General features: G+C 33.2%; 1 protein-coding gene across 2 annotated transcripts in view; it reads right to left on the bottom strand.

The window, feature by feature from the left end:
• Positions 1-25,450, bottom strand: part of LOC113495629 (neuroglobin-like) — an 86,405-nt gene extending 60,955 nt beyond the window's left edge. Inside the window, exon 1 of one of the 2 annotated variants that reach the window (XM_026874454.1) lies at positions 25,358-25,450. The gene's annotated coding sequence lies outside the window, so the exon portion shown is untranslated. Of the gene's footprint in view, positions 1-3,534; positions 3,656-25,357 lie in introns of those variants that run through there. The other variant, XM_026874455.1, reaches the window with a different exon arrangement.
• Positions 25,451-25,754: the final 304 nt, after the last annotated feature.

Below are 25,754 nucleotides of genomic sequence, written 5' to 3'. Positions count from 1 at the left end.
ACGTATGTATTTCACATTTATCATACAAGCGCTCAGTCGGCAATCCATCAAGATTCTCCCGTGTGAATAAGAGAGATATAATGTTTTCAATACTAGGTGAATAGTGTTATTGCAAAAACTGGATAAGTCGGAGCCGGACTCGTAGTAAAGGGTTCCGTAGAAATAGGCTAGAGAAGAAGAATTAGGTGGTTGTTAAATAAAGTTGAGGCTGGGTAGCTTTTTTATAATTCAATACAATGACGTAACATTTCGGACATTTTCTTTTCCGGGAGTCATTTGTGACCATTTTTATTGTTTAACTAATATATCCATTAAGTAGTTAACCTCTATTATTTTTAAATATTTATTTATTTACTTATTGCCTATGCATATCAGAATTATCAGAAGATTACATATTAAAACAGTCGCTGGAATCTAGACCTGCAACTATGTGCATAATAATTCAATCTTTGAAACCCTAGTTCACATAAATACCCTTTAATAAAAACCTTTGTTAAGTCCTAGCTACCGCATTAGGTTAAGTAACCTGTAATGGTAGATTAGTGTGATTATTAAATAAATAAATAAATAAATAAAAGCAGTAACAGAAATACATCATCAGTGTGAATTTCAACTATCTAGATTTGACGGTGCATGTGATACAGCCTGGTGACGGACGGATAGGGTAACCTCTGTAGTAGGGTCCCGTTTTTACGTTTTGGAAGCGGAACCCTAAAAAATGAAAAAAGTGGGTTTAGTCAAAGTTTATGTATGTTGTCTATTTATAAGTGAACTTTGTGATTAATGTCGATAATGTCAAGGTTTTTAAATGCAAAATAGTAATCACTACAAAAACGTTATAAAACTAAAGGTCAAGAGTATTAATAAAAAATACTTTTTGTATATGATATTTTAAGTTGAGAATAGTTTTTTTTTCTTATCCTATTTTCTTATATCTTGTGTTGCACAAACATTCAAGACGAGTGCGAAAATCGACTTGACTCTGAGCAAGAGGTTGTGGCTTACACGACTACTTGACAAATCAAACTTGCGATTCGACATCGTCGCACACAGTGGGTTTTAGATTGGTGACCATTCGGCTATCAGTGCACTTAAACACAAAAGTGATTCTAAAAACTTAAGCCATAGTGTTTATTATTGTATATTTTACTCTGTTACAGAGATATTAATGTTCGTGTTTTTTAATTCCCAAACCACAACGAATATGATTGCGTGACGCCACGTTATTTTATTATTATCACGAATTACTGAGATACGAATATGATTTCCGGTTGAACTACTTAAAATATTGTAGGGCTTATCATTGTATATTAATCGACTTAAAATTTTAGGTAAAATATAAGAATATACTTATGGTAGAGTCACAAATTATCACAAATTTGCGAAAATTTTAGACCTGTAGTTATTTATTGATGCCTATTAAGTGTTTCCATGTCTCTGTATGTAAGTAAAAGAAAATACTAACGAAAACTTATTTTAATAGTGATTATGCATTTTTAATTTGGATTCAAATTCATAAACCTTTTCTTTTACTAAGTAGCAATTTTCAAATTAGTCATTAGACATCACCATTCAACAGTTCCTAAATGCTTTACCTCTTAACTTAGGTTATTATGTAAATGTCTTAAACGGTAGTCTAATTTTGTAACATTAATAGCTAATCTTAATTTAAATTCTATTGGTCTATCTGAAATTTTAATAACTACTCTACTAACATCTATTTTGCTGCTATGTACAAGCTAAAGACGTCCAATGTATTATCGACGAAGCGTCTATAGACTACTAACATCAGGTAATAAATCGTGTCTATTAAAATAATTGCCACAATTAAACGAAGTAATTTATAGCTTGTAATATTGTTTGCGAATTAATCGCCTTTAGTAACAAACAATAAAACGACGCATTAAATTTCTATTATCAATCAATGTACTGGCAATGTGGCAAGTCGATGAAAGTATTAAAAAAAAGTTTAACATATCGAAATATCTATGTTTTTAAATGTCACTTCATTCGAGTTTTATCAAAATCGGTCCAACCATTTTTATTGTTATAAATTGCATTGCGACGGGTTTGAAAACACCCAGAAAATTTCAGCCTGCCAGCTTATCGGGTAGTGCCTCAAAATTGAGCTGTAATAATCCAACCGGAACGACAAACAAACAAAAAAGTGAGTGAATAAAAACGTAGGAAAAGAAATTACAAACTACCCAAATTGTTTAAAAAAGTCTATGATACATTATGTGTGTGTTTTGGAAATTTTCAGTAGAATTCTGGTACTTAACCGAGTACTGCATTTGTTTTTATGGGCCTGTGTGTCTCGTAGTGTTCAAAAGCTTTTGTTTCTGACAGTACTATCAAGAATCAAGGGAACGAAGCAAATGCTCGTTAATAAGCCCCCCTTAATGAACGATAAAGGCATCTTAAATGTATAAAGTAATGAACAATTTAATGGTTAAAGCTTCCTCCATGAACCTCCGTCTTAAATGTAATGAGAAATCTATCAATTTATTGTCCTTAAATTGAATCTACTGCTTTGACTTTCTGGTATTTACCGGTAATAGGCAGTTGTCTGATGGTCAGTTTACACCGATGCCATCGACACAAAATCTACTAACAAAGGTCATTCAGGCAAACGATAGTTCTACTAGCCAAAATGTTCAGAATGACAAACCTTCTTTCAAGCTACGTAGTTATGCTTACCTAATTCTGATTATGTCCTCCTTTCATCCATTAATGTTTGTGCATGATTGTAACCATTCAATTTTAAGGTTTTATAAATTGTGGAGTTAAAATAAAGTATCGTAATCGTAATTGTAATCGAAGGGCAATCAATTTGACTGATAGCAGGGATACTCAGATCTAACATGATAAAGTTAAAAAAGTCGAAGAAGCTATTTAATAAAGTGTCATGGGTGTTCTTGTAGAAGTTCTAGGAATTTGGATTGCTCTCATAATAATCCAAATAATATGCAAGCGAATAATTATTTTATGTTTATGTTAGGTCAGTTTTCCCAATGACAGATTAAATAAAACGAAATTGTAACCCAGCTGTAAGATCCTAATTTTCCTAAAATAAGTAGGAAATTTGTTACCCGCGTAGTTTCACAAAATCTTTTATATAAAACCTCATTTCTTTACGAAAACGTTAAAGGAAAACAATCAACTTTTAATCATGGAACGACTATTCAATAATTCAATAAGTTCCCGAAGAAAACGAGTTAATATTTAATAGGCATAAAAAAATCCCAAGCGGCCATAAGATACCTGAATAATACAACACCATCCCGTATTCACACGCCGCATAAACTTGTGAAAAATAAAACTGTTTTTATCTTTAAGCCACCCGGCGCCCGCAGTATTAAAACAATCACGTTTTGTTCAAGCTTTCTATTAAAATTCCTAAATGGAAACAATTCCATTTCTACGGTAATCCCTTTTACAATATTCTCTTTTATCTTTTAAATTAATTCTTAAAACCCAGGGCTCAATTGGTTTTTCTTTAAATAACTACGTAAAAATAGCTTTTGAACTTACCGATGGTACAAATGTATATCCAGAATTATAAAACACAGCACGGTTGCACAGATCAACAATATTTCAACGTATTTTCATCGCGTTTTCAGGTTTTCAGCGAGTGAATGCGCCCTCGGAGGCGAGTCGACATAGACTGGCCCTACAAACTGATAGCCGTAGATCAAGGGAAAACTCGCAGACTCGACGTTATTTTGATGCTTAATGCATCTTGCCTATCTTAATACAAGGTTTGTTTAAAAGATCTAAGTGTGTTTTTTTAATAATCTCTGGATATCAATGGCTTGTATTATATGATTTTTTTGTGGTTTTAAATAGTCCTATTCTATTTTTTAAATGTAATTTGTATGTGTGAAACAAAACAAAACTTTGAATTTAGCAGTAATGTCAAGAATAAATAAGTTTCCGAATAAATGCAGCTCAAGTGTATTTAAAAGAAATAGTAAACATAACTATTAATAATTAAAGAATAAATCAAATCACACGACGTTTAAGACACACAAAAACACACGCAAGTCAACAAACTGACAAAAAAAACAGTCATTCATTCATCTTTTCTTACATAACCTCAAAACAATGGATAATAAATTAATGTTACGACCGATCAAAGTCATTATTTACTCTCGCGTCTAAATGGAAAATTAATTCTGTGGTAATTAGCACGTTTAGTATTTGTTTTATGCATTTTTCTGGTTTGTAACCTAGAAGATTGATTGTTTATCTTAGAATATGGCGCGTGCTATAAAAAATGTTTACATTAATTTTATAGTTTCAGTTTTGTATCCGCTGTTTGGTATGCCAGACTTTAGTGTTCTTAATTTAACCTCACGTATCTTTATAAATAATGTATCGACACAGATGTTGCATTTAGTATTTTTTAGATAATACAGAGGAATAACGATCAAATCTTGGTTCTTTTGTAGGTTTTCCATTCGTAAGTTGTGATTGTAGATTCGTCGATAATTTAAGTCTGATTATGTGTAATATTATTAATCTGTATAATCTTATTATGCTTATTAGACCATCGTAATATTTTTTGCGTAACACGGTAGGTACTTACATTTCATCACTTCGACAAAATACAGCAAAAAAAATCTGTAACAAAATAACAAATTATTAACCCCACAGAGGCAACACGTTCCTACCTAAAACACTGACATCATCCTTGTCTACTCTTTGGTAAGGCTTTGACCGTCCGCCTCGCTCTCGCATAAACAATTTTCTCTCTCCATCCCTCTCGCACACACACTTAAACGATTGACGTAAGTACGCGGGAAAATGTGGCTGGGAGTCAAACTCAAGGATTTCGTCGCTTTCATAGACTCAAATATACTATTTAAGTATAATTTGTGAAGTTATAGGAGTATTGTTCCTCGAAAATCTGTTTGTGATTTTCATCGTCTGTTTCGTAAAGACAACAAAACTCATTGTAGAAGTGCCAACTGGCAATAAGTTAATGAATGTTCGGTTAAGGCTTTCGGGACTTTCCGCTCGTGTGGGTTTCGTGTACAGGGCTTCCACAGATTCGGATTAGACATATATATCTGATGCTAAGTAAGTATTGAATCACAAAATACTTGTACGTCTCGTTAAATCTTATCGAATTAACGATTGCTAAAGGAAATCTCTTCGGCTTTAACCTAATCACTATATTCGCGTTTTTTGTTAAGTCATCACAATTTTAGGATAAATACGATAAAAAAATAGATTATAACTCTCGGACAACACCAGAAGCCAATTTGATATTATTTCCTTACAACAAGGCAAAATATAACAGCATTTTTCCACGTCTAGAACCAAAACTTGTACAAAAAAGGTGCAGACCCGTAACACCAATACTCCTAACTTCGCTCTTATGTCCGAAACAGTCCAAAATCTAGAAAGACTTAAATAACAATTTGAATTCAAATAAGACCCGAATCCAGCCACGTTTCCCCTAAACCACAGCTCTACAGATGTTCCCAGCTGTTTGCATGTACAAATGGTGTGTATTGAGAACTACAATGGCTGTGTAATGGTTCGCTCTTGATGCTCCATGCTTTTTGATGATAATGTATCTTTTTGGCAGTTTGGTTTGAAGTTAAACTAATGCATATGTTGTATGTTTTTATTTGATTTTGATGATAGTCTATTTTTATTTTGACATGTCTGTGAGTCTGTTTTGTCATCATGGCGTTAAATGGCAGTTGAGAGTTTAGCTTTCAAGGTGAAATATGTGCAAGTGTTCTTAGAGAAGTTTGGTAAAAATCGGTCTAGCCGTTTAAATGTTGAGGGGGTGAAGTTTTAACCGCCGGGGGTTTTCAAATTTTTCTTTTTATCTTCGAGATGGTTCTTTTTGCAGCCGATTCAATGCTTCAAAGCAGATCCTAAAACTAAGTTTCAGTGCCCCGATTCATATTTTACTGAGTTCTTTAAACAAAAAAATTATAACGTACTGTAATTTCAGGCTCAAACGAGCAAAAATAACCAAAGCTTAATAAAACTATTTTTAACTTTATTACTAGCAATCTAAATTACATTTTCGGTCAATAACACGTTACTAAGAACACTAGAAGCCTGTAGTTCAAGAGCCTTCTCGGTCACATTCAAAGAGGTCATAGCCTGAAAAATGAAAAAAAAAATGGCCGTTCAAATTTCATTGACAGCCAAAACATTTACCCAGAATTAAGTTAACGGCGATTTCTTCGAGCACTTTTGTAGTTCGCATCGCTCAAATGTATCGAACTGACTGGTCAATGCCACGTCACTTGTGTAAAAGAAATATCAATCTCATGCATTCATAGTTTTCTATTAGTGATTCCTGAACTGACTGGCGTTACTCTTGGTCAAGAATTACATAGACGTAGTACATAGATGAGATGGCAGACGATAAAAAAAGGTATCGAATATAGAATGGATACGAAGGGCGAGAGACGAAGAAGAAAAAAAGACAGAGCCGTAGCCCAGCAGTGGGTTATTCAAGCCAGTTGAGGAAGTTGCCAGTTGCCCGAAGGAATACCAGGGATTTTGGTAATTTGAATATGTATATGTAGTGGTATTGTCTACAAAAAGGAGAGAAACACGTGTTTAAGTAAGAATTCGCCGAAATCTTTTGCTTTTCCTGCGATGAAGCAGAACATTTCCTTGGTTAAAAAATAATAATAATAACCTTCTGAATATTCTTAAATAGAGAATATTCTGTGGGTCATTTTTCCCCAGCGGTGTTAACCCAAACACTTGAGATTTGTGTGATTGTTGTGTATGTTCAGAAAGTTTAATCGAATGTCCGACCAGTTAACTAGTTTATAGTTCGACCCGCGACATAACGTTTGATGACTTCGAAACTGAAGAGGATAAAGTTTTACCACACGAAACATATGAGTTATTGATAAAAAATTTAAATTGGAAAATATGCTTTAAAAATGATAAGACTGTATATGCAATTGTCATTTTTAACACTTAATCTATTTTCGAGGTTGATTTCCAAGGTTTCCTGAAACGTATTTCAGAATACCATGTTTCGAATAAAAAATAAGACTTCAGTTTCGTTTTCAGTCATAATGAAATGTTCAGTAACAGAAATATACGTTGTTCGATCTGACGTCATCAAGTTACAATTGTGAAATGATCCCTTTTTGCTCGTTTTCAGCTGAAGCCCGCATATCTCTGACCACTCGCGACCACAGCGGTGATCGAAACGCCTGCCTTTCTCGAAATTCTACGTATTACGATCAATAAGTCGTTACTTCAAAATTAAATTTTGGTTTGGTCAGAGACTGTGCAAATTGGATTCAAATTATGTTCGGCGAAATGGGGTAATTCTGCAGAATGCATTGTAACTAAATTGACGTCGTAAGACAAATAGGAACAATTTAAAAATATTTTGTTACATCGTTTCATTCCATGCTTATTTTATAAGTTTCACTTTCCGAGTTATTTTAAAAGCTACTAAAAAAGTCTTTATAATTAATTTTAGGCAACGAAGAAAAACCCCACCAATCCATTAAGATTAAAAACTAACAAAAAAGGCATGAAAAGTATCAGATATTTGACGAAGTACCCCGGCCTACCCTGACCCAGTTTCAGGACGCCCAAGTCTCGCTCGATGCGCTCAAGGTTACCAAGACAACAATCTCTATATTAATATGGTAACTGAAAGATGAAACATGTATTGTAACCATTGTATTACAAAAACGTACTTTTTGTTGACAATTGCGTACATGTAAATTGGTTTCTTGTTGTGTGGTAAGTGTGAATTGTAATGTATTTTGTACGTCAAATGTATTGTAAGAAGTGTATTATTAAATAGTCGTGCCTTGTTTGATTTCATTAGACCTGTTTAGTAGAATCAACTCAAGAGTCAAGAGTTTTACCTGCCCGGGAAGTCGAAAAACATCTCCAAATAACCAGAGATACTGTTCTTTTAGTGTGATATTCAAATAAGGCTTTATATGCACCAATGTAAAAGATTTGTCCAAAAAACAAAAGCAAACGATTCGAAATTCAATTATTCAAACGAATAGAGTACTGATCCCAAGTATCCCAAGTTTATATACGAAACGCCTTTACCTTCATCGTAGTCTCACGTAAAAAATACAGAAATGCGCATTTCTGGGATCAAAAAATGAATAACATCTCACTTGATATAAACCCGGTATCTATGAGGAAAATTGTGGAATAAGTAGAAATGTTTATCTCGCACGAGTTCCTCGTTATCGAGACGAAATCGAAAGAATTTTTACGGTGAAATGAGTTGAATACAATGCGCTTGTCCTTATCAAGCTGTGTGACGCCGGGGTGAAACATTTTAATGATTGTTCGTACTTAAAGCGTATTCAAAATACACGATTAAGATCTTAGTGTAACACATTCCAAAGTTACGTTAAGTTGTATAGCTAGTGAAGTTATTATCATGTAAATCAACACGCAGTGTGTATCAAGGAAAGAAAGGCATTTTAGCTAAGTTTAATTCACAAATATGTAATCTTGATAAAGTCAGAATTACTGATATTTTGGTTACAAAAACGAGTGGGATGATCTGTGTACTCAAAGAAAATAGTTTTTTTTTGTACAACACAACAAAAGACTTTTATTATTTGCTTGGAAGTTGAAAAGTTCTGTCAAGTTTTTTGCTCCAGTCATTATGAGTTTATTCGAAAAACGAAAAAGATTTATGACGAAACATATCTACAAAGATTGTGATTTAAGAGGGATGAATATTTTCTACGAAGAAACAAGTGAATTGACAACGAAATATAAGTAAATGCTTGCTTGCTATGAGCGTTACCCCGAACATTTGTAAGCATTCGTACAAATGTTACAAGGGACCGTGATATGGTATGACCATCATTAAAAGTCGATTACCTATGTATTTGTTATTACATTTGAGGCGACTCATATATATAGTATTCCATGCTGTTCTCTCTTTATATAAAGATCATTGACCTGTAACCAGACCAATACATTCTGTTTGAAAAATATAAACCAATGTTTTTCAAACAGAACAATTTTTAGTAAAAATAAACATAGCCGACGTTAAACGAATCCATGACATTTAAAAGGCCTGCATGCTATAAAAAATACTGAGAATTTTGTAAATAAACTCAACATTTTTGTTTTAAAAGTTACCAGTGATTTAATTAATAGTAGTAGTATAGTATTATTAAAAAACCACGCCAAAAATGTCGTTAACCCATAGGTACAAATCAAAGTCAAATTATCTTCGAAATTGTTTTCCAAGAATTTCATTAGAAATTCGATCCCAAATTATTTATTACAATTGAAATGTACTTATTAAGTAAAAGAACCATCTTATTAAATTTGTGGCTGGAGAGATATCTACGAAGCCATAAATTTTAACTACCCTCGTTTACGAGATTTATAAAAATGTGTTAAAGTTCAAAAGTAGTCGTAACATTTTTATTTGGAATATAAAATGTACCGAGTGTTATTCTTTTGTGCTTTATGGAGTATTTAAAAGCTTTTGTTATTTTAATCACGTTATATTTGTAATGTTTCCATTAGCAGTTATGTAAGTTCCAGGGAGATCACCACGATCTAAATATTTGGAAGTTTAATCATTTAATTGAAGCTATTTTAGTTGTAAAAATGGAAGTTAAGTGTATCGTTTCTAACAGTATTTATTGAACTCGTATTATTAGTTTTTTTTTTGACGATTATACTATGTGTGGTAAAAGCTCATCAAGATCGAATTGGTTTTGCGACGCCATAATGAGTCGTTGCTTATTTTTGTTTGCTCTTTGGGTACAGATCCTAATGTCTGAAGCTTATTGAAAAGAATTTTTCAAAATTTCAATATGCAAGTACGAAATCTCTCAAGCCACGTAATAAATCAATATAGATATAAAACTGTGACGATGATCCATAAAAAATATCCCTGTAATATAGTTAGGCGGCATGTTGGGACATGCCATGAAATATTTACCAATAACATGTTTAGCGGTCGGCCCCCTCCCTCGTGTCGCCCCGCTTGCCGGCTAATCAAATTTATCAAAACGTCAGCCTTTCGGGTTTGTTAAATTCCAATTTTTATTCACAATCCCTCGTGTTTGTCGCCAAAGGGCTTTGTATGGCATCCCTTTAGCGCAGTTTAATAAGGAATTCCTGTGATTTTTTGCTTGTATTTATGTTACTGTCAAAGCTACGTCGTGTTCTATGAAAGGATAATACGTTTCAGGAATGTTTTGTACAGGTTTTTGGATTCGAAATGGCACCTGTTTGACGGGGATTGCTGTAATTTTTGCTGTAATTTTTGTTTTAAACAATTTCGACTACTTAAGTAGTGTTACAATATGGCTAATTCTCATGTTTAAAAGCCTAATTCAGATGAAAATGTATGCCTCGAAACGCAAATTTACCGTTCCACCACCATCCAGTTTGTTTACCTTTTCCAGGTTGTGCGTCCCTTATTTCTATTTATCTTGTCAAAAAATGGTTGGCAGATTATGTCAACACGACGGCTAAACGGGTTCGCCTCAAAATAGCACCTTTTCAAGGGTTTTTTTTACCATTAGCATATCGCTTTTTGCACGCTACAATCGACGTGTTAATCGTGCGGAACCCAACCTCTTTCAATTTACAATTAATTATAATATCAACACTAAAGGGTTTACGTCGGTATGGAGCCATTACCGCCACCCGACTTGGGTTGATCCCTAAGGGCCGGGTAACCCAAATACTCGGCTGAAATGTCCGCTGTAACTGGATTATGGTTCTGTAGATATTTCAGGCATGGTGCGGAAATTTACAAAGTTTTTCTGGGTAAAAATTCATCGACTTCGGTTTTCTATTTTTGGAATTTAGTCTAGAAAGACCAAAGGATCAAAAGTTTCTTAGAATTATAAATGTATTCAAAGAGCGAGTTGAATCTGGTTTCCTTTGAGTAACAAGAAATTCTTTATACTCTTATTTTTTAATTAAGTTCCAAATTACTGTGTTCTGTCTTTAGAAGCCTTGATTTCTACGTAAAACGATGAATGGAGATCAGACTGTATTCATTATGCTTTACTTGTGCGTGTTTCAATATAATCATATTCCTAACGATAATTTTCTGAATTCATCTCCTTTGCTACAAGAATTTCCATAGAATCAAATTTAATGTGAATTAGAATAATGTAAGATGAACGAATAGATTTAATATTATGTTCGTTCTTTTCTCTGTTGGAATAATTTCACGGAACAGACGCCTCCGGAATATTGGAAAATAGTTTTAATGTTCGAAGCAAAAAGATTTCATGTTACATTGTGATATTAAAACGGTTCTTTGCTTTATTTAAAACTATAGTAATATACATGAAAGAGCGGATTTGATTTTTTGATTATTCGTTAACGAAATTTGAAATGTCATCAGTTTTTATCTGGCAATAGTGGCCTTAATAATCTTAAAAAAAAATAGAGTTTATGTGTTTTTTTTGCCTCTTTTAAACTGTCAGATTATGTTGAGGTTTTCGCGCAGATAAACAAAAAGAAAAACATAAGTAATAGCAAAATCAAATTTGTCAACTATCAATTATAATAGTAACTTAACCTTGACTTAAATACGTCATGTGTAAAAAATATATAGGGTGATTTTTTTACTCTCTGTCCACTGAACTCTAAAAACAGGCAAGAAAACCCAACAAAAACGGCAGAAAAATAGAGGGATCAATGTCATCACGATAATGATAAAGGCAAAATAAAGTCGCCATTTGCAGAACTACACCTGTCTAGAAATACTTATAACAGTAAAGCATGTCCGGCACTTGACAAGCGGTCAACCATACCATCCTGACTAAAATTACACTTTGTCTTGACCTGGATCTATAGCATATCATTTGCTATTTCATATTTTTAAATTATTGGGTCGGTTAGAGGTCAATTACATTCATTGAAAACAGAACTAACACCTAATCGCCTAATAATACTTCCGAAACCTTGCTAAAAACGCTTCATCGACGTAAAGCTGAGAAAAATTTCCGCCAATACATAAATTTCCGAATTCTTAATTCAAAACATCTTTTTAAATGGAAATACAATGACACACTGGCATCGAAAACAAAAATACCCACAAATCACTGTTTAAAAGCAGGTCTGTTTTTCTTCCATCTGCCGATCAGTTGATGAAACATTGCAGGAGTACTCCACAATGTTTACGTTTCTCTGTCCGGCTGTCTGTTTATACGAAGCACAGTCAATGGTACTTCTTGATGTACCTACTTGTTTGTAAGCAAGACCTGTATCCTGTGTTTGGGAGAAAAGTTGATTTTTTTCTCAGGGTATTTACCCGCTGTGGTGCCAGCAGCTTCCTGAATTTTGGTATGTAAAGTTTTTAACAATACCTTTTTGGAGTTAAAATGGACTTTCTTACCGACCTTCTTAATGCGAATAATATTTTGGAACCACGCCAGTCGACTTATTTCTTTTAACGTTTCGAAAATGCCTGAAAAGATCTACTTGAATGGTAATTTTTAATTTTGGGAATGAAATATGGTATACACATAGTATCATAGGTATAGCTCATAAATAAGGCACAAAGTATAACAGGTGGACCATTGTGTTGATGGATAATCTACCATAAATAAACAAACTGAAGATCCTAAATACAATAGCGATCCAGAAACAGTTTCCGTTTAAATCAATAATTTGTCTTGTAAAGGAAGTTGCATTGCTTCAACACAAACTTTGCTTGTTGATTGATTAACTGACACGTCGGTAATGCTGAGCTAATGACAGGTTGTGTGTCGGTAAATGTTGATGCTTGTCAGAACTAATACTGACGGATGTTTTTGTTGGCAGATCCGATATTATAACGCAATATTAAATTTTCATTGAAATATTGCTGCGGATGGTGCCATGCACAATTTAGAATTGTTCTGTTGTTGTTATGTTTGTTCTCATGCTGACTGAAGTAGGTACTATTCAAGGTAAAGAAAAGTCTTGGACAATTGAATGAATGAATATCGAAATCAACTTAAACCGTAGCAAGGCATGTATTTATTTTAATTAGTACGGCTTATAAAAACCAGATACACTAACTAAATACATTAGGCTAAGCATAGCAAACATATAAATTTAACCACAGTTGGTGGAATAACAATATTTTCTTATTTAAATAAAAGTAGGTATTTCAGTAGTAAGTATTATAAACTGAAGTTAAATAAGTTTTAATATCAATAAAAGGTAATAATAAGGTCTAGTTTTAGCAAGGTGTTTCTAATAAAGATTCGTGTGTACTTATTTAGGTACATTCGTATCTAAGCATGAAAAAGTCTGCATATGTCTTCAAAGAATGGATACACGCTTTAGATATTTATGAAAGCAAAAGTTTCCACTCTGTGTTCCTGGAATTATTTAAAAACATTGATTGCGAGAATGGTTTTATAGTTTCCCGTTTATTTGTTCCATTATTATAAATAAATTAAGAAGTTCAGGCAATTCTGGCTTACTGTCCTTTGCTTCATTTTAAAATAGTTCATCTGTTTCTGAGTGTCTGTTCAAAGTGAATTAATTAGACGATATTTACTGACTTCGCAGGGCCTGGATGTCGGAAGTCTGATACCAGTGGCATATTTGTTAAACCAAGGTATCAGCTGCCTCAATACCACTTTTCATCAAAATCCCTAATACCGTCTGGCCTTGAAGCGATAACAAATATACACAAATCCATACATACACTCTCACATAATTTCGGATTTATAATATTAGTGTGATTGAGGAATCAAATAAATATGTTCAAATTATGACCCAAGAGCTTAGGGGATCCCTATCATAACGGTAGGGACGAGATTGAATATTTAATTACACAACATTATCTTACCCAGGTAGATTGTCTGTTGGGTCATACTTTAATTTAATTGCTATTGCAAATTTAATTGCTTCAATATTATTAGAAAGACTAAATTGTAATGTATATTTTTGATAGCGATTTATTCACTTTGCTCGACTAGTTTCGGACCCAAACTGAGTCCTTGACCATGAGCTGCCGCCCTGGCAGAGTCGCGAGCCAGCTTTTTAATGTTTAGTTCAAGTCGCGAGCGAGTCCAGTCTAAACTAAACTACAAATTAAATAATTGATTGTCTTATGTCTGCCCGTCTTACCTTTTCTCTAATATTCTAAAGTATTTCTCCAAACTTTGTGTTATAGCTAACAGCAACAAATACAGCCTAAAAGCCTCTATAAAGTTTCCATTCCACTCAAGTCTTCAACTGTTTCATAATTCCAAGTTTCTCTACATTCCTGCAGATCTATAATCATTACTTTTACTTTCATCTGCGTAACTTTGGCTATCAGCCGGAATGTCTAGAACTCACGTCTAGGCCGAGTTTGTTGAGGAAAGTCGTAAAATTTTCCGACTTGGAATAACTTTTTGATGACGTCAAAGGAAATTTGTTAGGAAAATAATTTTGGGAAATGTCTTTCGTTTCGCTGGATTCAGGTCTTGGCTGTACTTGCATGAATGTAAATTATTTATTGTTTTATGCACCTCTGCACTAATACTTCTAAATCTACGTGGAATTGATATTTTGGATAATGCAACACTGCTTTAGACGCGTCTGATTAACCTAGACCCAATTATTTCTAATTTAGATTTTTCTTCCTACTAATACCATCACCATGAATTTTGTGTTCTCCAGTTAAAATGTACTACGTCACGTAAAAAACTACTCCTTTTAAAATATGGTACAAAGTTGAAATCGGTGAGAATGATCGACTCAAACACAGCGAGACAAATGACGTTACCAATACCAAAACAAGACAAAGGCAGGGAAACTTACAAGCATGTACGTAAGTTTTACGTAGACAAACTAAATAGTTAAATAATATCCCGAAACTTGTTAAATTGGTTGTTTTACAAACAATCTTTAAAAGTATCCGGACATCTGCTCGATACTGAAGCTATTTTCAGTCACTATAAACTGTTTTACTTTTGTAGGCTGGTATACTAATAAACCTTATTTTTACTAGTATTAGCTGTTAGTAAACTTTTTGGGGAATGGATGAGTTAATTCTAGTGACCAATGTTTGCAATTATTTCCTTATCTGATAACTAGACGCGATTGCCTAACGTGTACAATAAACGTAGAGACGTAAGCATTTAGGAGGCATAATATTGTCCCCGTCTTTTCTATTTATTTTGCATTGCAATCGTTTTGTATGGATTAAGGTTTGTATAAAAATATCCGAAACAAGATGAAAAAAAAAAATCAGTAAAAGCTTCTTACCCTCGACCTTAGAAGTTCTAAATGGATTGACCGATTTTAATAAAAAAACTCACCACACAATTTTATCAAACTAAATTAAAATCGTTTAATCTGTTCTGGAGTTATAATGCCATAGACAGACAAACAGACAGACGCGTGAAATATATGTATGAGCACTCTTTTTGCGTCGGGGTTTAAAAAAATCCCTGTGCCTGCGACTCACTCTCCTCACAACTCTTTACTTTTTGGCCTGTATACATTTGTAAGTCGGAACTCAGGCACTAATTATCAAAAAGAAATTCCGTTATCAAAGGAAAATCGACTCAAGCTTTCATCTACAATAAAAACTCGTTCCATTGAAAGTATTATACTGGTTATTTATGGTTATTGCGCCGGTCCCGGGCGTCGAGCGCGCAATCTATTACGTCCCGTGGAGTCCATGCACTTTCCCGACCTAATGCGTTATTATACTGAGACGGGAGACAAACGGGGTACAATCTTCACAGATTTTATATAAATGTATAAACTTTACCAAGTCCTAGTATATGTTTAACACATTCTGTTGTAAAATGTACCTATTGGTTAGTAGATCATTAAATTTTCTCTCAATTCTAAATGAAGGCCGCAAAAAAGGCGAGTATACATATACCTAAGTACCTAAGTCCTCTGGCCAAGTTATTATTATTATTTATTACGACCCTGAAATGTCCACAGGTGGGCAAGTAAAATTTCTGAAATCTGTAAAAACAATACATCTCAAATTATAGTTTTTTCTAAGTATTCTTTTCATTTGCTATCAGGGTTTGAGATAAATAAATTGGTTTCTACCGATTTTCCACACATTGGTTCTGTAGTGTACCTCCATCAATCATACTGTTTGTTTAGGATTTTTATTACTTCCTGGTATACGTTTTTGAAGAACCTTCGAAAAAACTTCTTATCCAACAAGAATAACATTGGTTGCCGTTTGAGGGCCCTTTAAATTAAATAACCAGTGCAAAATACACACAGTACCAGCAAAAATAAAAAAAAATCAATACAACGATCTTGTAACATTTGAATGTCGGTGAAACCTTTAAAACCATCTGCATAAACGATCAAACTATTCGCAAACCAAATCCTACATTAATATTTACTTTTGTCACTCGGGTCCACAATGATTTATCGATTTATTTTTATCGACTGGTAGGAGCCTCGTTAGAAGTCGCGACCCTTAAATAAATAATAGACTCAGGTGTCCTCTACATCACAACAGTGCGTCAATAACCTCACGAAACAAACAACAAACACCCTCTATAACATTATTGTGATTACCCCCAAACCCATCATAATACATAACGCGCCATTGCCTATAAAAATGCATATTATATGCAAAACAAATTACCATTGTAATATCAGTTCTGTTTACGAGAACCGCGCGATAATTTACGACGTTTTAGTGGCGACGATACGGGGCCGAGACGACTGTACCTAAACCGTTACATCTTTTAAGTATGAATTATCCTCACAAACTAGGTGACGAAGTTCATTTGTTTTGCAAGTTGATTTTTCTTCATAATTTTTAAAGCATCTTTGTCATTATTAATTTGGTTCAGTAACCAGTAACCACACACTCACTTAAAATTGTTGCCGTTGATCAATTTAAATTTTGAATTAGGAGTACAAGAACGATAATAGTGCCAACATCGGGTCATCGCTACCAAACAACCAAATTCTTTGAAATCTTACAGCGCAATGCCCCTTCAATTAACAACAGATAAATTCCAACAAATCTATTTGCGAACGAAACGAAATCGCACACTGTAAACAGTCCCAAATTATTTTCATAGTGAAAACAAACATTTGCTAAGTGGTTGTATAATGCTATTCGCCTACACACCTCATAAAACATGCCAGTGATAAACACTAAACCCTTTGGTATGTATTTTATTAATAAACTGGAATCCAAGAACATCTGTTTCCGATTAAAATCTAACTGAGGATTTGAGTAGCAATTGTCGATAGTTTTACAATCAAGATTACCAATGAATGAGGCAAAAATATGCCTCTATTATTTTACATCAGCGCCTCTATGAATTCTTACGTTACGTTACTTACGTTGTGTAAGCAAGACGGTGTATACGACTGGACGTAGTGTTGTCTCGCTTCTACTCTACTATTTCAAGGGTCTGGCTTTGACAGCTCACATGAACTCCACATAACAGTTACATGCTCATCAAGTAGCTGGAAAAGCACATATTTTTTGAACGAAAGATATATTGTTTTAGAAATGAAATCGTGGTTTTGACGAAATCTTACCCTACTGCTGAAGCTTCAAATGTTATATGTTTTTTTTTACTTAATTTGAAACCATGACAAGATCTTATAACAAAACCAAAAAACTTGGCAACTCTTAGTGATTTTATTTCAGGATATCGTAAGCTAGTACAATAGATTAATGAGCTTTAAACTGATATTCTTCTGTGTTATACTTCGATTATCCCAAAACTTATTATTAAGGCAAAAAGTCCACTAAAAATATTAGGAACATTGTGTCAAAGAATAAAAAAAACAAATGAAGGATGATAAACCGGGAATATGAATACTCCAAATAACATTGAATTGTGATATTTGTGATCATACATTTCATAACAGAAAATCGGATTTGGGAATAGCCCCAGCGGTAAAAATAGCTGATGCGTGTAGGTGCGTAGTTAATATTAAATAGATTATGTAAATATCCCAACGAAAACGTTACTAGGGAATGACGGATTTTTGTGAGTTTTTGTCATTCGGTCCCGTGTTGAATGATGCTGCAAACTGATAAATTATTTTGGTAGGAAGTTGTTAGAAAGTATTGTGTAAGTAAATGTACGTAAGTTACATTGCAATGCATTCTGCTTGAAAACACAGATAAAAAAGAACTTCAAGACTTTGCTAGCTCCACATTTCGCTTAAAATGTTAAAATACCTTCTATTACATTACTTCAGTCATATTTAATTAAGGATGCAACACTTCAAAACCATTGCAGCAATTGAATGGAGAGCGGAAAACCAAAAGAAAGCCATAAATTCTAGATTTGTATCGTCAGTCATCTTTAAAAACTTCTGAAACTAAAACACAAAATATTTTGCTTAATACAAGCTCTTCTGTTCTACACTGACATACATTGTTAACTAGAGGACGGTCAACAACAAAAGTCGCTTAATACAATCAGATTTAAAAAACGACTATACCTGCACAATATCATTGGTCAAGGTGACCAAATAGATTTGTCAAATGGAATGAATGATGAACTAACATCTAAGATACAGGCTCGGCCTAGTTTAGATGTTAGTATACAAAGATTTGTTTTAATCTATTTACATAAGCTAAGTACTCCAAGTTGTGTATTATTTTTGGTTACAATAAATACTTTTTATTTTTATTTTATTTAATGCATGATAGAGGATTTCTCATAATTAAATTTAAAAAAAACACAGATTAAAATTAGTCTCCATAGCAACTCTGTTGTTTTTTGGTAGAGCAGCATCAAAAATATAGGTACATCATCTAAAAATTTCAACTATTCAGCTATCAAGATTCTTCTGTTTGATAAAGAATAACTGACGGATATACAGCGGTATCTCGGTAATAGGCTTTCGTTTTACATTTTAGACTTACTTTAACAACACAAAGTCGTAGTTGACACTAACAAATACTGGTACTTTATAAATGAGATTGGTACCTTCTGTTGCTGACTGTACATACATACATAGTAGCCCTAAGTAGCGAGGAGCACTTAGAACACACGACGTTACTTCAAGACAGCTTTGCATAAGTTTGCCGGGGTCTTGAGTGCGGAATATTTTGCTGTATACTTGAAAATGCTGGACAAACTGTTCTGATTTTCGTTTGTTTCAAACTACGTGTTTGTATTTATTTTGTAGCTGGTTGATGTTTATGCTAGTTTTTTATTTTTTTATTTTGGTAGAATAAATTGTATTTTTCATAACAAAAATAAAACATACAAACTACAGAGCTAAACGATTGAATTGATGGGACCGAATTGAACGTGAATTTGCTGTAAATTTTACGTTAAATGAAAAAATAATCAGAAGTTGGTCCATCCGGTTCGACGTGTTGAGGTAACAAACATGAAAAAATGCAGATGAATTGAGAACTTCCTCAGTTGTAGGGTGACAGCGATGAGGTTCAAATGTGTTGTAGCAATATTAGTAAATAACTTTAACTGCAACACATTTTTAAAAGATTATGCCCATTAGTTATGTAGGACTACAATCGACTAAAATATAGATAGAATAGATAGTGACTATGAACTTTTTTTAAACTTCCATAACCAAAAATACACAACCACAGAAATAACTTTCACCCGAAACAATCTTCCCAAAGAATCTAAAAATAAAAGAAAATCGTTATCATTTTCATGTCTCACCCTCTATCGCAACAACATTGACGACCTGAAACCAATCCGCGGGGCATACACAGTGCACAAACAATCATAAAATGAAACAGTGCTGTTGATTCAATCTTGTCACGGAATAGTAAGTAAATGGAGTTGTTCAACAGTGTGAACGACATCTACAATGAACGCCGTACGCGTCGCAAGACAGCCATCGGAAATACGCTACGCCTGCAGTTGTTTTCTCTTTGAAATGTTTTTCTTTGAGCTTTTAGTTTTTTTTCTGTTTTGCTTTCGCGATGTGATGGTTGATGGTGTTATCTTTAATAATAAATCTTTTGTTCTGTTTAATAATTGCTTTGTTTAAGTAAACTTAATTGTGGGTCTTATTTTTAAAACATTCTTTGGGAAATTAAATTAAATAATTCATTCTGCAAATAAGATAGACGTCATCCCTTTTAAATGTCATAATTTTAAGTAAGCAATAGACATTTCCTAGCTGGCTCCCCTAGAAAGAAACGTCACAACAAATTCATATATAAAAATAGAAAGAAAATCACATCGGCAAAGTTAATCATTATAAAATTAAAACTCTTGATTAAAATTGCTAATCCAAGAAAACTCATCACCATAATAACCAGTTTCCTTAACAAATCCATACACAATTAATTCACACATGCTTTTACGCACTCCATTGTCTATCTCATCCGTGTTCTGTTCTCCGCCAAACAGCTGATGTGTTCCAGGGAGAAGTAATTTGTATCGCATTGTTTACGTCCACTACGGTATGTGGCTCGAGCACATTAATTCTCAACCTCATTCTTGTAATTAGTTATCGTTGAGCCGAACTGTTTATTCGAGGTGATAATGATAGATTCGATGTTTATGTGAAGTTTAAGAATTATTGTTTTTTGGGGGAGAGTGAAAAGCTGCAGAATTGTTTTAAGTCTATAGTATGACTTTTGAATGTAATGTTTACTGATAAACAGGCGTGTTTGGAGGTGTTCAGAAATCAGTTTGCCTATTTATCACTCGGGAGTCTGATAAAAACAACGAAACAGATAATATATAATTACTAGCTAGTTTAGAAAATCATTTGACATATGAAAGTCGTTCTACCTTTTAGAAATGCTATTTTGGGATCGTGTACATAGAGCATAACAGTTACGTTTTAAAAGACTTGAAAAAAGCTTTTAGTTTTGATTTTGAAAAGCGTCAAAAGTGTCATCATCATTTGGCCCTTTACAGAATTAACAATTTCATTTAATTTCAGTCCCTCGATAGTCTTTCGGAAAAAATAACTAACAGACAATGACTTTTCGGTCTATTAGAAACATATTACCCGAGGAGGTGCCAGCTGCCATTATTTCATAGCGTGAACGCATAAACTTCTTCAAAGGACGTTGAGACGCATATTACAGTCGTTCTGCACCATTGTAGCTGTTGAAACTGGGTTTACTGTTACTGTGATAGTAAATATTGTTTTTACTATCTAGTCAAAAGTTACTTGTCATTGTAACTCAAATATATTGACAGTTATGCTACATTTGTGTGGCTAAAAAATAACTCTATAATAAAAGAAGCTTAGCTTGTATTATGAGTACCAGACAACTGATTAACACACCTAAATATTTCTTAATACTGACATAATAAGCAGTACCCTTGTACATCATTTATATTTATGTTATATTACTATTAAGACCTCTTGTGTGTATACATAAATTATTAAATAAAAATAAAATAAATAATATGGATAAATGAAAAATAAAGACTTTTTTTATTATGACGAAACAAGGAATGTTATTTGCCCACGGTTTTGTTGTTATCCTGTTCAAGGATTAAATAATTATGAATCCGACTCACGAAACTTAAAACAATAATAAAATCATATCGGTCCACGTTCCCAAACCTAAGAAATTCTTCACTCTTTAAACTCTCATAATTCCCATAATTACTCAGAAAATTGATACGTTTAGCAACAAAATGCTCACATACGTGAATATATCATGTTACTCAGACAAAGTGTATGTTGAGATACCCATTAATTACTTTAGACTAATTAAATGGCGTGCGGGAATGTAAGTCAAAAGTAAAAGTCAGTTCAACTGACTCATTAAGACAATCCATCGTAAATAAGACATTCTTGGTTTATTCTGACGTCATATTTATGATGTTCACATAGGAGTTAGTTTATAGCTCAAATTATATCTTCTTGTTATGAGGTATGCCTAGGTATGTAGCGAAAATCATGTGTTATTCAAAGTTGTTTATTTTGAACACCCTGTTTATGTCTTACAAAGCTTGATTTAAGCTATGTTGAAGTCGTCATGTAGGATTCTATAATCTCAATTTAAAATTTTCGCTTCACAATGAAGTTTTAACAGGCATCGTGAAAGAGTTAAATTGGTATTAATGAACAGTTATGTGGGGCATGTAATTTAATTATTTATGTAATAATAGAGAAATAAAAGCTTTTGAATTAAACCAGAACTATGCCTGACAATATTTAATCTTTAGTCATAAATACTGACTAATCTAGTACAAAACTGTATTAAATTAAGTTACTATTTCAATAAGATACTTCAGCTCAAGCCATTTACAAAGGAAAAGATGTAAAACAAACGCAATAAAACTGAATGAACACTTCTCATTTTATCTCGAGTTAGTTCTTTGACTGACTTTAATGAAAACTCTTGGAAAAACGGAAAAATCTCATCCTCTAAGTACTAAGGAGGTCTTATCTTTGCAGGACATTGAGTTTCTGTTGTCTTAGCTTTGATTGTAATTGTAATTATGCCCTCTTTGTAGCTGTCTTAGTGAGACTAACTTACTAACGTTAATTAAAAAATGAATTCGTGTAATTAAAATTACTTAGACATGAAATACTTACATTTTAGACATTAGTAAAAGTGAAAAATAAATATCTTTACATACAAACATTTCAATGTTTCACCCAAACTATTGAACTTCTAATAATAACAAATATTTTTTATTACTTATTAAATAATGCAACGGCAAGCGTTTTTATCTGGATTGTCCTACAAGTTTCAGACTCAACTTTAATGATGAGACAAGTCATTATTTACGAGCTGACGATAGTTTCTTTAAAAATATGTTTATACTTTTTTTAATACTTATATCGAAAAAAAAGCTTCCGATATTTCAAACCGCATACCTACCCGTCTGATAAGGAAATAACAAAAAAAAATGCATCATATTCAAACTGAATTGAACTCGTAAAATGCCTTGGAAACGATTCATTACTGTTCCAAGCAGCACAAGTGCCCAAAAGAAAGGTAAACTCAACCTCAGTAAGTCATGTTATAAAAACCAGAGAATTCGGTAATGACGTCACAAAAACCGGACTCGTGTGAACTCGACGACTCGCATAGCAAAATTAATGGCCCTGTAAAAATAACGCGGCTACCGTGTGAACGGGTGTCGACAAACCACCATCATTTTTAAAACTTCCTCGAAATACTTGTTTAACTTTTAGGGAATATTCAGCGAATATTTTAAACGTTACATCTAAATAGTTCATGTATTGGTATTTTTAATATAAATAATTTTGTAATTACACTTGCCGTTGCGCGCGAGTTTGTCCATGTGGAAGGTATTTTTAAAATATGATTATTTATTTTAGAGTATAAAGTATTCTTCTTCCCGTTTTTGTAACATGTTTAATTACTACTACGCTCCTACTGATCATACCGTGATGATGGCATGTATCTTAAATCCTTCCTCAATAAATGAGCTATCAGACCCGCAGTTCCTGAGATCGGCGCTTTCAAACAAACATCTTAGTATAGATTACGCGCCAGTGACGTCATGAAACCAGAATCTATTGATGTTTTGATTCGTTTGACATTCAATAGTTGTAACACTAGTTGAACTGGTCTCGGAGTTTTTCCTGTTTGGTTTTACAATGTCTCAGATTTATGCATTCCATGAAGGTCAGTGTATGAATGGTTTCCATAAGAAATAATTAAAGACAAAAATGCATAAAACGATTCGTATAACCATAGTTAGTATTGATTTCGAAGGTTTTCATCAAAGAGCCTTCTTTCACCTCTTCACGTTATATTATATGAGTTGAAGACAAACGCAAAACCCACCTTTTTAAAAGTCAAATTTTATCAAAATCGCTCCAGCTGTTTTAATAGTAGTAAATTGCATTGCATCGGGCTTGAAGCTACCTTGAAAACCCTAGCTCATCGGGAAGTGCCTCAAAATTGAGATGCAAAAATCCAACCAGAACGACAACCAAACAAACAAGAAAAGTTAGTCTATAAACACGTGGAATAAAAACCCTTTTTGTCTACAGGCAATAGAGAAAATGAAATATACAGCCATTCGTACCTAGTATTCCTGACCAATATATGTTCCCCGCCACATGTGGTCGTTATATCACTAAGTCATTTTTAATGTATCAATTCAATGCTTAGTACTCAACCATAAAATGCGGTCACTAATCGGTTTTCTGCGGTTATTATGATAATCGCATTATAACCGCTTATTCCCGCAGCCGTACTATGTATTTTGCAAAAGCAAATTGTGTACAATTGTTGTTAACAAAATTAGTAGCAAACAGTGTTTGCAAGGACGAGTTTTTTTTTCAAATTCGATTTAGAAATGTAACATTCTATAATTCCACTTATTTTCGCTATTAATTATAATAAGTACATTTCGAGGTGTAAATATTTGAAAAAAAGTGTGTTTAGTCTGTTCCACAGGTTTACAAACAATGTTAGATAACTTTTTTTTATTATCTCGTAAAGAAAAACAAAGGGATACAGTGAAATAAAATCTTATGTGACGTCACTTACCAGTATGCTTTTAACTAGCAAGTGATATTCCTAGCCCCCACTATCAAACACTTTATCATCTTATGTGCTTTATATCTTCCTCACTTTTTAATGATATGGTAAAATTATAAATACTTATTCAATATTTTTTGGTAACCTATCTGACGGACTAAGTTGATTTTTATAATTAGATTGAGTCAAAAACCTTATTCATTACAGAATATTTTTGACATCCCTGATCTAAAACATATCAAAATAGTTCATGTATACATTTGTCAGAACGTTTGATTCCATTCATTTACGCATTTGCGCTACGTCGCGTTTGAGCGTTACCACATAAAACATGAAAACCGAATCGAGAAAACTGTTTTTGAACTCTGCTAATAAAATTAATTAGTCACTGTCTATTAATACATGCCTGTGTTTATATCTCTGTTACATAAATACTGGGAACAAAAATCGGTAACGGATGTTGCTAACAGGTAAATAATTTAAAGTACAACGGTAGCTTGAACATTAGGAAATGACTTTATTAGGAGGACTTTATTAATTCGTTAACGATTTCCTTCATGATATCAAAATCGGATTAGACGTTTATAAGTCATAGTGGAATTTATGGACTTACGTACTAACAACAGATAAAACTATACTCCGTTTTTAGTTATTAAAAAAGTCACTTATTATAATTAACTGTTGCTTGAAATCCTCAATAAGGCTCAAATACCCGGACCCAAAAAAGATATTTAGATCCAAAATTTAATCATACCTAAACAGTATTCTAAACATAATAAAATTCTTATTCTCCCTTTTTCCAAGAATCTCTGATACGTTTTTCATTACAAAGATGATTTGTCGACAATTTTCTTTGAGAAAATCCTGAGTATTAAGCCTTTATTTTTATATTGCACTTTATTATTATAGCTAGTAGGTGTATATTTGCTTGTTTATATATAAACTTACCCTATAGTTATGTTGTTGGTATATAATCCAAGAGGAACAACACTTAGACACACACTGGTGGTACACGCGCGCTCGGCGCCGCGATCACAACTCACTGAAGTTTTACCTTCAGAGGAGCCACAGAACAGATACAAGCAGAAATACCAATGTAAAATATGTATACTGTTATTTTTTATAATACGAATATATTATAAAGAGAATGTAGTTTGTAGATATAAAATTTAGTACCTTTGATGTAGTGCCTTTGCATGTCATTTTGTAATTAGTGAAAGTAAAAGTCTGTGGACGAAGAGATATTGTCAAAGGCTATTTATATTTTAAAGAATATTTGTTATTATTTATACGAATTAAATGCGCTGTTATTTGTTAAATTTAATGAATATAGTTGAAAAGGGAT

The sequence above is a fragment of the Trichoplusia ni genome, chromosome 7 (assembly GCF_003590095.1).
Source record: "Trichoplusia ni isolate ovarian cell line Hi5 chromosome 7, tn1, whole genome shotgun sequence".
Lineage (NCBI taxonomy): Eukaryota > Metazoa > Arthropoda > Insecta > Lepidoptera > Noctuidae > Trichoplusia > Trichoplusia ni.
This window is presented reverse-complemented; position numbering and strand designations above follow the sequence as displayed.